At 49.5% G+C, this 12,223-nt stretch overlaps 1 long non-coding RNA gene across 1 annotated transcript in view; it reads right to left on the bottom strand.

Annotated features, from left to right (window-relative positions):
• Positions 1 to 710: 710 nt before the first annotated feature.
• Positions 711 to 12,223, bottom strand: part of LOC119965936 — a 56,155-nt gene continuing 44,642 nt past the window's right edge. The window contains exon 2 of the long non-coding RNA XR_005460640.1: positions 711 to 1,445. This is a non-coding gene — a long non-coding RNA (uncharacterized LOC119965936). The remainder of the gene's footprint in view (positions 1,446 to 12,223) is intronic.

Below are 12,223 nucleotides of genomic sequence, written 5' to 3'. Positions count from 1 at the left end.
GTCAAACTTGGGGCCTTTTGAGTTGTTGGTAAGCCTCCAGCTATTTGCTCCTAAATCTACTGATCTGTTAGGATTGCTTTGGAAGTACAATCTTGATTTGAAAAGATTTTCTTAAGGAGATTGTGATTTTAAAGCTCTACTAAAAGCATCTCACTTGTTGACCTGAGGTTTTGCTGTCATGTTTTGAGGTTATCGTTGATTCCCTTATGGTTTTAAAGTGCGAGTCGGAGCTTCTGTTTGCTGCAAGTAGTCTGGTGTAATCTGAGCTTCCTTCTGAAGAAGCCAAAGGTCACACATAATATGCGGGCCCATGGCGATTAAGCAATAAAACTGACTGAAGGTGCTGTTTCTTCCCCTATCCTGAGCCTTTTACAGCTGGTTACCAATAAGTTTCAGAAAGCAGCTGAAGGACTGGATAAATTCATGTCACCTCTTGTCTATTGGAATTAGAGTTGGAAATCTCCAGTTTTCATTCCAGCATTGGTTCAAAAAAACATACCTAGTCACACCAGGGAGAATCTCAAGTGTGCAGACTGAATTGTGTGGTTGAAACATATTTTCAACACAATTCATCCACACAGCAGAGAGATTGCTTCATGATCCATTCTTCTCACATTTATTTTGTGCTGTGAGATGGATTGTGCAGTGTGGTGTGAAGTGATAATGGCAAGATGCACTTTCTGTACCATACACACAAACTGGAACAAGAATAGAAAGCATCTATAAGGCATCTTTAAAATGTCTGCTTTACAAGAATAATTATCAAACAAAACTTGACGCTGAGCCACATGAAGATATTTCAAGATAAGCGATCAAAAGCTTGGTCAGAGAGAGATTTTAAGAGTCTTATAGAGTGGGGCGGCACGGGGGCACAGTGGTTCACACTGCTGCCTCACAGCTCCAGGGTCCTGGGTTCCATTCCGGCCTTGGGTGACTGTCTGTGTGGAGTTTGCACTTTCTCCCCGTGTCTGCGTGGGTTTCCTCCAGGTGCTCCGGTTTCCTCCCACAGTCCATAGGTGTGCAGGTTAGGTGGATTGACCAGGCTAAATTGGCCTTAGTGTCCAAAAGATTCAAAAGGTGGGTTACGGAGCTGGGGTGGAAGTGTTGGCTTAAGTGGAGTGCTCTTTCCAAGGGCCGGTGCAGACTTGATGGGCCGAATGTCCTCCTTCAGCACTGTAAATTCTATGAATCTAAATGAGGGAAGGGAGGCAGAGAGGGAACTCAGTCAAAGGCATAGCAGCCAATGGTGGAGCGATGAAAATCAAGGATGCGTAAGAAATCTGAATTGGAGGAACGTGGTGTTCTTGGATTGTTGTGGTGCTGGAGGAGGTTACGGAGCAATGGAGGGCTTTGAAAACAATAATCAAAATACTTATTTTCCAGCCGCTTTCTGCGGTGATCTCCTTGAATGCTGGAGACCCATTTGAACAATCCAGTGTTGCAATCTGGAAAGAGAAAAAAAATGCAAATCAAAGTTTGTCACACTTCAAGCGTAATGCTCATTTAAAAAAATACTTTGAATGAAATGGTTGACTATTCTGCTGGGCTGAAGATCTGTTTTTTTACTGCCTAACCTTGGATAGGGTGATCAAGAGGAACTTTACTTCGCTTGGATGAGAACCAGGGGACCTTGCATTTAAATAGCACTTTATCATTCCCCCAAAGCAGTGTACAGTCAATAATGTACTTCTGAACTGTATGTCACATACAAAATGTATTACATGCAGCAGTCAATGAATGCACAGCAAGGTCCCGGAAACAGGAATGATGTAATGATCAGATCATCTGTTTTTGGAATACTGATGCTGGTTGTGGCATAATTATTCAAGAAAATCCCTCCACCCTTCTTTCAATGGTGCTGTGTGAATTTTTTTTACACCCGCCAGAGAGGACCTCAGATTAACATAGAACATAGAACAGCACAGAACAGGCCCTTCGGCCCTCAATGTTGTGCCGAGCAATGATCACCCTACTCAAACCCACGTATCCACCCTATACCCGTAACCCAACAACCCCCCCCCCCTAACCTTACTTTTTAGGACACTACGGGCAATTTAGCATGGCCAACCCGCACATCTTTGGACTGTGGGAGGAAACCGGAGCACCCGGAGGAAACCCACGCACACACGGGGAGGACGTGCAGACTCCACACAGACAGTGACCCAGCCGGGAATCGAACCTGGGATCTTGGAGCTGTGAAGCATTTATGCTAACCACCATGCTACCACATCTCATCTGAAGCTCAGCACCCCAGTGTTCTCCTCCCTCAGTAATGAATTGGAGTGTCCGCCTGGACTTTGTGCTCATGTGCCTGCAGTGAGATTTGAACCCGCAACCTCTGAATCAAAAATGCGAGTGTTGCCAATGAGCTACAGCTAACAATGGGGTGTGAAGTTTCCCCCGAAATAGAAGTTTATAACTGCCTTGCTAACAATTTTGGCAGTATGTACTTAGCATCGCTGGGCTGAGTTGAGTTTGAATCAAACCAATTGGTGGGACCCACCATGCTGGCACCGGAAAATGCCAGAGCCTATTTAATGATATCACTGTTTCTCCGTTTGCTCAGTTGTAGAGGAAGAGAGAAAGAGGAGATCAGCTGATTTTGAATTCTGCATGTGCATTTAAACTGACATAGATAGATGGTTGAAAATGGATACTACGGTGCAACTATTTTTTGTGCCTTCAAATAGCTCATAGGAAAGCATTCGGATGTTTTGCCAGCAGATTTCACGAGATGAAAGCTCATGAAATTACAAAACGGTGAGGAGGTAAAACCTGAGCAAAATTGAAAATGCCAACCTTGGCAAAATTCTTAGCAGGGAAAAGAAGAATTTTGCGAGTAATCCTTTCATGGGTTAGATTACCATACTCCCACCATCTGTTAGTCTCACATGTTAGTCATTCGCCAGCCACACGCTTTCAAGCTGTTTCTGTATACAACTCCCCTCCAGGTATTTTGTGAAAAGCTGCAAGAGAAGCAATCTGCACTGTCATAAGATACACATTTTAAATAAAAGAGTGCCTTTGAGCCCAGTGCTTGAGGCTTGACAGATATATAAGGTCATCTGTTGTAATTATGGAGCAAAAAGAAGTTTTCATCACTTTATGGGGAAAATGATGTTGGACTGATGAGCTGGAGGGTTCTGGTAAAGTAAATGACTGCGTCAAAGCCTAGTTACAGCACTTTTCTCTGATGGCTTTGTTTGAACTTGCCTGCAACAAAGTTGATGAAAATCAACCAAGTTGGTAGAAAGAGGCCATGAGGTATAAGTAGTACAAATCTCTCATAACAGTCTGCTGCAAGTACCGTGCAAGGGTAAAGAGTTCCTTTTAACAAAATATAGATCCGAATTCATCAGTGACGTCAGGAAGGGTTATGTAATCTTGCTTGGCAATGTGTTTCCCAATCTATGTCCAACCGGTCGTATTCATCCTAGAAAAGACATTTGCGCCACCACTAACAAATTATAAGTTGCGGTATTCTTTCAGCAGAACTGGGTGAAAGCGGGTGGTGGGGTGAATTCAACACTTTTGTCGCAAAACTTCTAATCCTGTATAATCCTATCTTGATGAGAGGAAACATTGGCTGTGCTGAACTTACATTAAAATAAAAGCAAATTGCTACATATGCTGGAAATAAAACAGAAAGTACTGGGCAAACCCAGCTTTAAATAATTCCTTAGAAATTACAGGGATAGGACGGGGTGGATGGGGAATGGACATGGGTAGAGTGTGCTTTCGAAGGGTTGGTGCAGACTTGATGGGCAGCATGATCTCCTTCTCCACTGCAGGGGTCTATGATGCTTCTGTGAAATTACTGCCTGCTGGTATGGTGATTAGTGACATCAAATGGATCCTTAACTACATAATTTTCAGCTGTATCTTGATCTTGGTTTATTACCTATGCCATGTACTTTACACTTTAAAAAAATCTGTTTGTGTCCTTTTATTCCCTTTCCTGACACTACCAATTCCTGTTAGGACATAATTCCATTGACAGGTCTTTAATGTATTATCCGGGTAGCAATTCTTAATTTGTGAGTTTATCTTCACATTGTCACTATTTTTCCCTTTGGGGAAGCGGTGGAAGGATGCCCAAGCTGATTATCAATCCGTTGAACCGTGTTATGAACATTCCTTCTATGGCCAACGTGCCCTGGCATTGGCATCAGACTTGAATCCGGAGCTTCTGATCGAGAGGTCGAGGTGCTATCACTGTACCACAAGATCTCGCGAGCAGGGCTACAGAAGCAGGTTGGATCTTGACCCATTTGGCATCCAGATACACAACATTCCAACAGGAGTGAGACCACAAGCTATTTTATTACACCCCATAGCCCAAGGGCACTAAGGCTAATTGTAGCCGTTTATCCAATACGCTGGCTGAGAGTGGCTAACAGCACAGGAAAGCAAACCTTGCCTCTGCGGCTATGCCTAGTTTAGTAGTACTGCCTGATGAAGCCTGTACCTCTCAGACCACTGAGGGAAGCCAAAATGTACACTGTTGATATGATATATACATGGCACAGTCCATTTAGCGGTGTCATCAAGTATACATGGATTATTGGCTGGTGAATGACTTGTGTAAAGCTTTACTGTTTTTCCTGGCAGTAGAATGGATTTGGGTTCAAATTCTATTGAAGAGAAGATTCTTGTTTGTGTTGCTTAGCCCCGTTGGTTATGTCCTTGCAGCTTACAAGGAGACTATTAGGAAACTTGATACTTGTTGCTTTATATGGGGTTTATGGTTGGTGTCAGAGGACAGTGATTGTCAAACTCAGGGGCGCGACCCGCAGGGGGGTCACGGGCGGGTGTCGGGAGGGTCACGGAGCCGTCCTTCGCGGCACACCCGATTGCGCAAATGTGCGCGCAGCAGCCGGCTTTTAATAACGCCGGCTGCAAGCAACCTTCAAAATGGCCGCGAACATGTAAAACAAATAGGGGCTGGTTTAGCTCACTAGGCTAAATCGCTGGCTTTTACAGCAGACCAAGCAGGCCAGCAGCACGGTTCGATTCCCGTACCAGCCTCCCCGGACAGGCGCCGGAATGTGGCGACAAGGGGCTTTTCACAGTAACTTCATTGAAGCCTACTCGTGACAATAAGCGATTTTCATTTTCATTTTCAAATGGGGCTGCGTTGCACATGCGCTCCCAATCATCAGTCCACATGCGCATAACCGGTGATCGGGCACGCATGCGCAGTGCAGCCGCTTTTTTAAAAAACGGTCGCATCTTTTTATTTTACAAGTTCGGGGGGGGGTTATTCATTTTATTCATTTATTTTATTCATTTAATCTTTATTTTTTTCATTTATTTTATTCATTTTGTTTACAAGTTTGGGGGGTTTTATTTCATAAACTTTTACTGGAAAAAAATGCAGAAACTTAGACATTTGGAGACTCCATACTTCCCGACACTGGAAGGCTTCACCTTCATCCAACAGGTTCCATTGGAGGAGCGTGTACGAGGGCCAAAGGGACCCAAAACCATTTCCTCCATTTTTGTCAGCAGCAAACAAGGTCAGTGAAAATGGTGGGTCGCGCAGGTCGGCCAGGTTGGTTCCCGAAGGTTGGCCGGTTGGTAAAAATGGGTGCCCGGAAAAAAAGTTTGAAGAACACTGTCATAGGAGACATTAAACCATGAATTAACCAAATACTGGGTGGATTTTTCCAAAATTTTGACAAAGTATAATTTCCGGTGTGAAAATTAATGCAAATTCTCGGCACTGATGGTGTGATATCGATTGCAATCTTTGGGCACTTAGAAATTTTTTTTACCCACATGAAAAATGCTGCACCTGAAGGGGAAGAGGTCTGATTAACATGCTCGCGGTTCCTCTGAGCACTTTGATCCAAGGGGCGCTACATTTAAGCGGCTCCACAGCACTACATCTCATTCAAACCAGGAGAATGGCAGTTAGAAGATTAGCTCCCAGATTTTAAAGGAGGCCTTTACTCGATTAATGGATGCCGTGGAGGAGAGGCCCACTAGCAAGATCACCAATCTGGCCTGGGAGACGGTGGCAGCACTGGTCATAGAATTTAAAGTGCAGAAGGAGGCCATTCAGCCCATCGAGTCTGCACCGTCCCTTGGAAAGGGCACCCTACCCAAGCCCACACAACTACCCTATGCCCATAACCCAATAACCCCACCTAACCTTTTTGGACACTAAGGGTAATTTAACAAGTCCAATCCACCGAACCTGCACATCTTTGGACTGTGGGAGGAAACCGGAGCACCCGGAGGAAACCCACGCACACACACGGAGAACGTGCAGAATCCGCGCAGACAGTGACCCTACCGGGAATCGAACCTGGGACCTTGGAGCTGTGAAGCAAATGTGCTAACCACTATGCTACCATCAGTGCCAGCAGCCTGACCAAGAGGATAGAGTGTGCATTGTAGGGGGAAAAAAATGAATAGCCTACTACCATCTGCAAGGGCGAGTGACTCCTGACTTTCTTTGGCACTCCACATTTCTGTCAAACCCTGGACTGGTACCTTGAATACACAAGCCACCACCTCGCAGCTTCCCAGCAACCAACCTCCCAGCATCACCCTCACTCCCCACCCCCGGCACTCCTCATTAGAACCCCTCCCTGCTTAAGCACAGTGCCCACACATGCCAGTTGTCCTCAACCTCTGACCCGTCAGGCATCCGGCTCACATTAACCCCTTTTGTGTCCCTGCAGGAGAAGATTGCCCACTACCACAGAAAGAGAGCCATGATGTGTAAATGACGGCGTTGGACTGGGGTAAGCACAGTAAGAAATCTTACAACACCAGGTTAAAGTTCAACAGGTTTGGTGAATTTCACCTGAGGAAGGAGCAGTGCTCCGAAAGCTCGTGTTTGAAACAAACCTGTTGGACTTTAACCTGGTGTTGCAAAACTTCTTACAGAGAGAGAGAGAAGACAGGTGGTGGAAAGCCTCCTTTTGAGGAGAGGGCCATGGAGCTCGCGGGGTGGAGCAGGAGGTTGGCCTGTGACAGAAAAGTGAACAGCTTATACACCTTCATCCAAATGATCACAGGGGCAGCAGGCAGAACAGGGTGATGTGCCAACATCAGTGCCATGTGAAAGTAGGCCTGGGCCTTCCAGGTCTGGCCCTCCAGAGGATGCCTACAAGGGAAGGGCATCTCAGGCAACAGGACATTAAATGCAATAGACTGCCTCCGCTTCTGATGTGCACCGTAGGAATACATCTAAGACATAGTGGAAGAGTCCACAAGGCTAAGACGTTGTATGGGTACAGAGTAGGGACAGGTGAAATTTGGCACAGCTAGCCTTATTAAAACCTCTTGTTGTTCTCAACCTTAAGGCTTCACTCTCCTTTATCCTCCTCCCACTGGAATAGGTCTTCACCCCTCTAATGCTATGGGACGAAGTGATCCAGACCCAACCTCAGTCGCACATGAGCCAGGGAGTCAGCAGGCTGGCAGAAGAAAGGCAAGAGTCAGACATAAGCAAAGGCTGAGGAGTATCAGTTTTCCTCACTCTGAGTTGTCTTCACCTTCCTGCATTGACAGGCTGAGCAGGCACAAGGGCTCCCCAAGCCCAGCACCCTGATGACTTGTTTTTTTTTGATGACACTTGGTCCGCAGAGGGGTCGTGAGGCTCTTGAAGGGGGGGCGTTGTAGAGTTGACAACATGATGGTCCTATTGTGCAATGCGGAAATCAATGATGTCATCCCTGGTCCTTCTGCCCATGCGACCTTCACCCTTGTGTGGCCTCCAACCTCCATCTCCTCTTCGACCTCTCCATCCAATCCCTCCTGCACTTCCTCCTCATCAGAGGAGATGTCCGCTCCTCCTGGTCGTTGCATCAAGGATGTCGCCCCTCTGCTGCGCCAAGGTGCGTCGGGCACAGCAGGCCACAACGATGCGAAGGCCCCCTTGGGACTGTATTTCAGGGCCCCACTGGACCAGTCGAGGCAGTAGAAGCACATCTTTAGCAGAACAATGCACTGCTCAATCACAGACTGGGTGGCACCGTGAGCCTCATTGTAATGAGCCTCTGCTTCAGCCTCAGGCCCTTGCATTGGGTCATCAGCCAAAACCACAGTGGGTATCACTTGTCCCCAATTGACCATCCCTGGAATCTGGAGTGATCCTCGAATATTCCAGGGATTTGAGACTAGCCAAGGATGAAGCTATTCTTGCATGTTCCACACATGTGCATGATCCTCATCTGCTCGTCACAACCCATCTGGACATGAAGGGAGTGGAACCCCTTCCTGTTAATTTAAACCAGACTCCCCGATGCCACAGGGCGTGTAGAGCTACATGGGTGTCATCTATGGCCCCCGCATGTGTGGCAGAGCAGCTATGGTGCCAAATCCCATAGCCCTCTTGTAGTGATGGACCTGGTCCAGTTCGAAAGTAATGTAGCCTGAAGCCCTTGCATAGAATGTATCCCGGACCTCATGGATGCATTTGTGGGCAGATGACCACGAGATGCTTTCAGAGTTGCCTGTGGTCTCCCACCTGGTTGTCCCCTCCCTTAATATATACTTTGCTGGGGGTTCTGACCGGCTGTTTCAATGATGGCCCATCCCTCATGGACACAGTCAACTGTACACTTATGTATAGCGTGAGGACTAATTTATGTATACGGTGAGGGCTATCGGATCTTCTATGCCAGGCGCTGGGGTCCGGCAGTTATGCTCACACATTCCCTCTCGATCAGATGCACCCTACCGTTTATCCTTAAAACATGGATTTTCAACCATATCCTTGACTTTGAGAATGTGGACAGCTGACATTGTTAAGGCCGGTTATTTTGATGAGCATGAGTCTCAGGAATGTTAGATGGCACAATTACCCTCTGAATCGGGGATAGGCAAGTCTAATAGGCGTCATTCTTACTCAGGCTGCATCATCCCTAGATCTCCTTTTCCCAATGCTGTCAGGCCTTTACATGTCAAACTCCTGGACAGCTACTCCATGAATTTTAAATGCTTTCCCACCCCCACACCACAGGTTGGTTACCGTCCTGCCTTCTCTCTTGAGGTCTCAACCAACCAGTCCCTTAGGCAGGCCTCCCTCAGCCTCATCACACCCTTCCCCCCCCCCCCCCCCCCCCCCACCTCATGAGTCCTCACCCACAGATGGTACATACCCCCACGCCATCAACAGCTGACAAACTCTGCACTCATTTTCATTTCCTGACAACACAGCCTGCAGACTGACACAGCGCTCCGAGAACTTTTTAAACTACACAGCCTGCAGACTGACATAGTGCTTGGAAAACATTTAAAAATTCACAGCCTAAAGTCTTCCGGACAACATGCATCAGCTGCGACCCACATCCCAGAGGAGACCCCCGACATCCCTCCTTACCCTAATCTCACCCTCACTCCCCCCTCCCTCATCTCCAACATCCACACCACCAAGCCCCCCCTGTTCAACTCCAATCCCCCCAACTTCCCACACCCTTGAATAACCCCAACCCCCCCTTGAAATCCCCCACACTACCCCTCCATAACCCCCCACCTCCACACCCCCACCCTTGAACCCCCCCTATGGAGCTGGCCAGCGGGAATTGTCCCCTTGTCCACCCTGCTACACGGTGGAGCGGGGGGCTCCCTATTTCTTCTCTCTCGGGGTCATGGCCCCTGGTTCCCACTTTTAAAAAACAGAAATAATTCATGCCCAGTGTGACCTCACACTGGTGGGTGGGAATATTCAATGCGGTCTGAAGATTCGTCTTTAAACTCGTGAATTAGATTAAAGTGCAATCAGATTCATTCAAGTTCAGGTTCTCGCGCTTCCTGGGCATGAACCTGATCGAGCCATCGGGAAGAGCCTGGGAAGATCATGCTCCGAAATCTAACCGGCCCAAATCCCGTTTTTTGCTCTCTCACGTAGTTTTGCGACCAGTAGGGGATTTACACCCACAGCTAATGGGTCCACAAAATTGCACCCGCTCTTTCAACATCGGTGGGTTTCATGAGGATTGGATAATTGCCACAGTGTTGGTGGTTGGAGGGGAGAGGGTGCAGCCTGCCTGCCACAGTGGGTGGAACACATTGGTGGATTTCAGCTCAGAACATTTCCAAGTGTTTGTCATATTGGCTTTATCAGGATGTTGAGGGAGCAGAAGGAAGCGTCATGCTTGATGGTAATCTGGGCAATGACTCATTCCCCTGAATGCACTTTGCTAGCATTGGTAAATTGTTGGCCACACACGCAGGCTACGTTTTACTTTTACACATCTGCTCTGGAATTAAGGGCCCTGCTTGTGTAAGTGGGTGGGGATTCACCTTTGTTTTAAATCCTCTTTCATTTTGTCCCAAATCATATTTTGTGGATGTTTTTTTATCAGATGGATTTTCTTTACCTTTTTTTTTCATGCCACTTATGTATTAACCCCTAAAAATATTTTCCCCCTATCTATGCAAAAGGCCAGGAAATTCTGAGGGGGGCAACGGCCCGTCATGATGGCAGACACGCTATCGTCCACCTAGCCCGTTCGTCGTCGCGGCCCATGGGGCCCGGCTGTCCTGACATGTGCCAGACCCCCCCCCCCCCCCCCCACCAGACCGGCGGCACCCATCGGGAGGTGGCTCCAGGGAGGCACACATGGCAGTCCCCCTGTGAGGGCAGTGCCAGTGGATGATGGCCCTGGCAGGGGGGACGGCCGACAGGTGCCAGGGCACCGAGGGGGCGCGGGTGGGGCGCATGCTGGTAATCGGGCCTGCCGTGTTGCCCATGGCACCTGGTCGTGGAGGGGGGGTATACCAATGATAAAACCCTGTCTACTCCCATCCCCTATAGATCATACAATGTTCAGCCATCTTCCAGCTGCCCTACATGAGGCCCAGTGGGAGCTGGAGCACAGGCGTGAGAGGGAGGTGGAGAAGCCTGCTGTAGAGCAGTGTGCCACAGTGGGGCAAGTGCAAGGCGCCCAGGCCGCAGTGCCGCATGCCCGAGAGGCGCAGGAGGGGCACCATGCTGTGCGGGAGCCACAGCACGCGGATGCCGAGGGAGAGGAGGAGGAGGGTGTGCCACGGCCACGGAGGTGTCCAATGCGGCACCGGGTGTACCGGCCCCACATGTCCCTCAATGACCGCCCGGACAGGGCGAGCAGGAGGAGACTGCGGATGAGCCGCAAGACCATCGCCCACATCTGCCACCTGATTGCACGCCTGGCACCACGCGGGACCGGGGGTGGACATGCCATCCTGGTGGCCATCAAGGTGACGGTCGCCCTCAACTTCTTCACGACGGGGTCGTTCCAGTCACCGAGTTGGGACCTCTCCGGCATCCATCAGCCATCGGTGCACAGGTGTATCCGGGCCGTCACTGCGTCCTGTACGACATCGTGGACCGGAACATAAAATTCCCTGCGGACCGCGCCCACCAGGATGCCCACCAGCGGGGTTCGCCGCTGTTGCCCAGATGCCCATGGTGCAGGGGGCGATCGATGGAGTGTACATCGCCATGCAGCCCACCTTGGAGGAAAGGACCGTGTGCCTAAACAGGAAAGGTACACATTCAATGAACATGTAGGTTGTCTGCGACCACAGGATTTCAATCCTGAACGTCTGTGCCAGGTACCCTGGCAGTGTGCATGACTCCTTTATATTGGCCCAATCGTTCATACATGCCATGTTCGAGGGACACCCCCCCCCGCCCCCCGGCTGCGGGGCTGGTTGCTGGGCGACGGGTTACCCGTTGTGGTCATGGCTGTGACGCTTATACGGAGGCCACAGACCGACGCGGAGCAACGCTACAACGATGCCCATGCAGCAACCAGGGGTGTGGTCGAGAGGTGCTCTGGGCTGCTCAAGATGCGTTTCAGATGCCTGGACCGCTCTGGAGGGGCCAACGAGTACCCCCCGTCAGAGAGGGTCGGCCGCATCGTCGTGGTCTGCTGTGTCCTGCACAACATATCCCAGCAGAATGGCGATGTGCTGGAGGAGAAAGAGGACGGTCAGGATTAGAGGAACTCCTCCCCAGATGAGGGGGATGGCGAGGGGGAAGCCGATGCACGGGACATGGAGGATAGATGGGAACACGAGACTGCCCGGCGCCGCCGGCTGGGCCAGGAGGCATGGGAGGCGCTGGTGGCTGCCGTTTCGGTGACCACGGTGGGCGGCAGTAGTGAGGGGTATGGGCACAGGCAGCGAGTTCGGCACGTCCCCAACGGACTACCACCCTCACCTCCCCCACCCCCACCACAACACCCTCACCTCCCCCACCCCCACACAACACCCGCAT

The sequence above is a fragment of the Scyliorhinus canicula genome, chromosome 5 (genome assembly GCF_902713615.1).
Source record: "Scyliorhinus canicula chromosome 5, sScyCan1.1, whole genome shotgun sequence".
Classification (NCBI taxonomy): Eukaryota; Metazoa; Chordata; class Chondrichthyes; order Carcharhiniformes; family Scyliorhinidae; genus Scyliorhinus; species Scyliorhinus canicula.
Note: the sequence above shows the minus strand (reverse complement) of the source record. Positions and strands in the feature narration are given on the sequence as shown.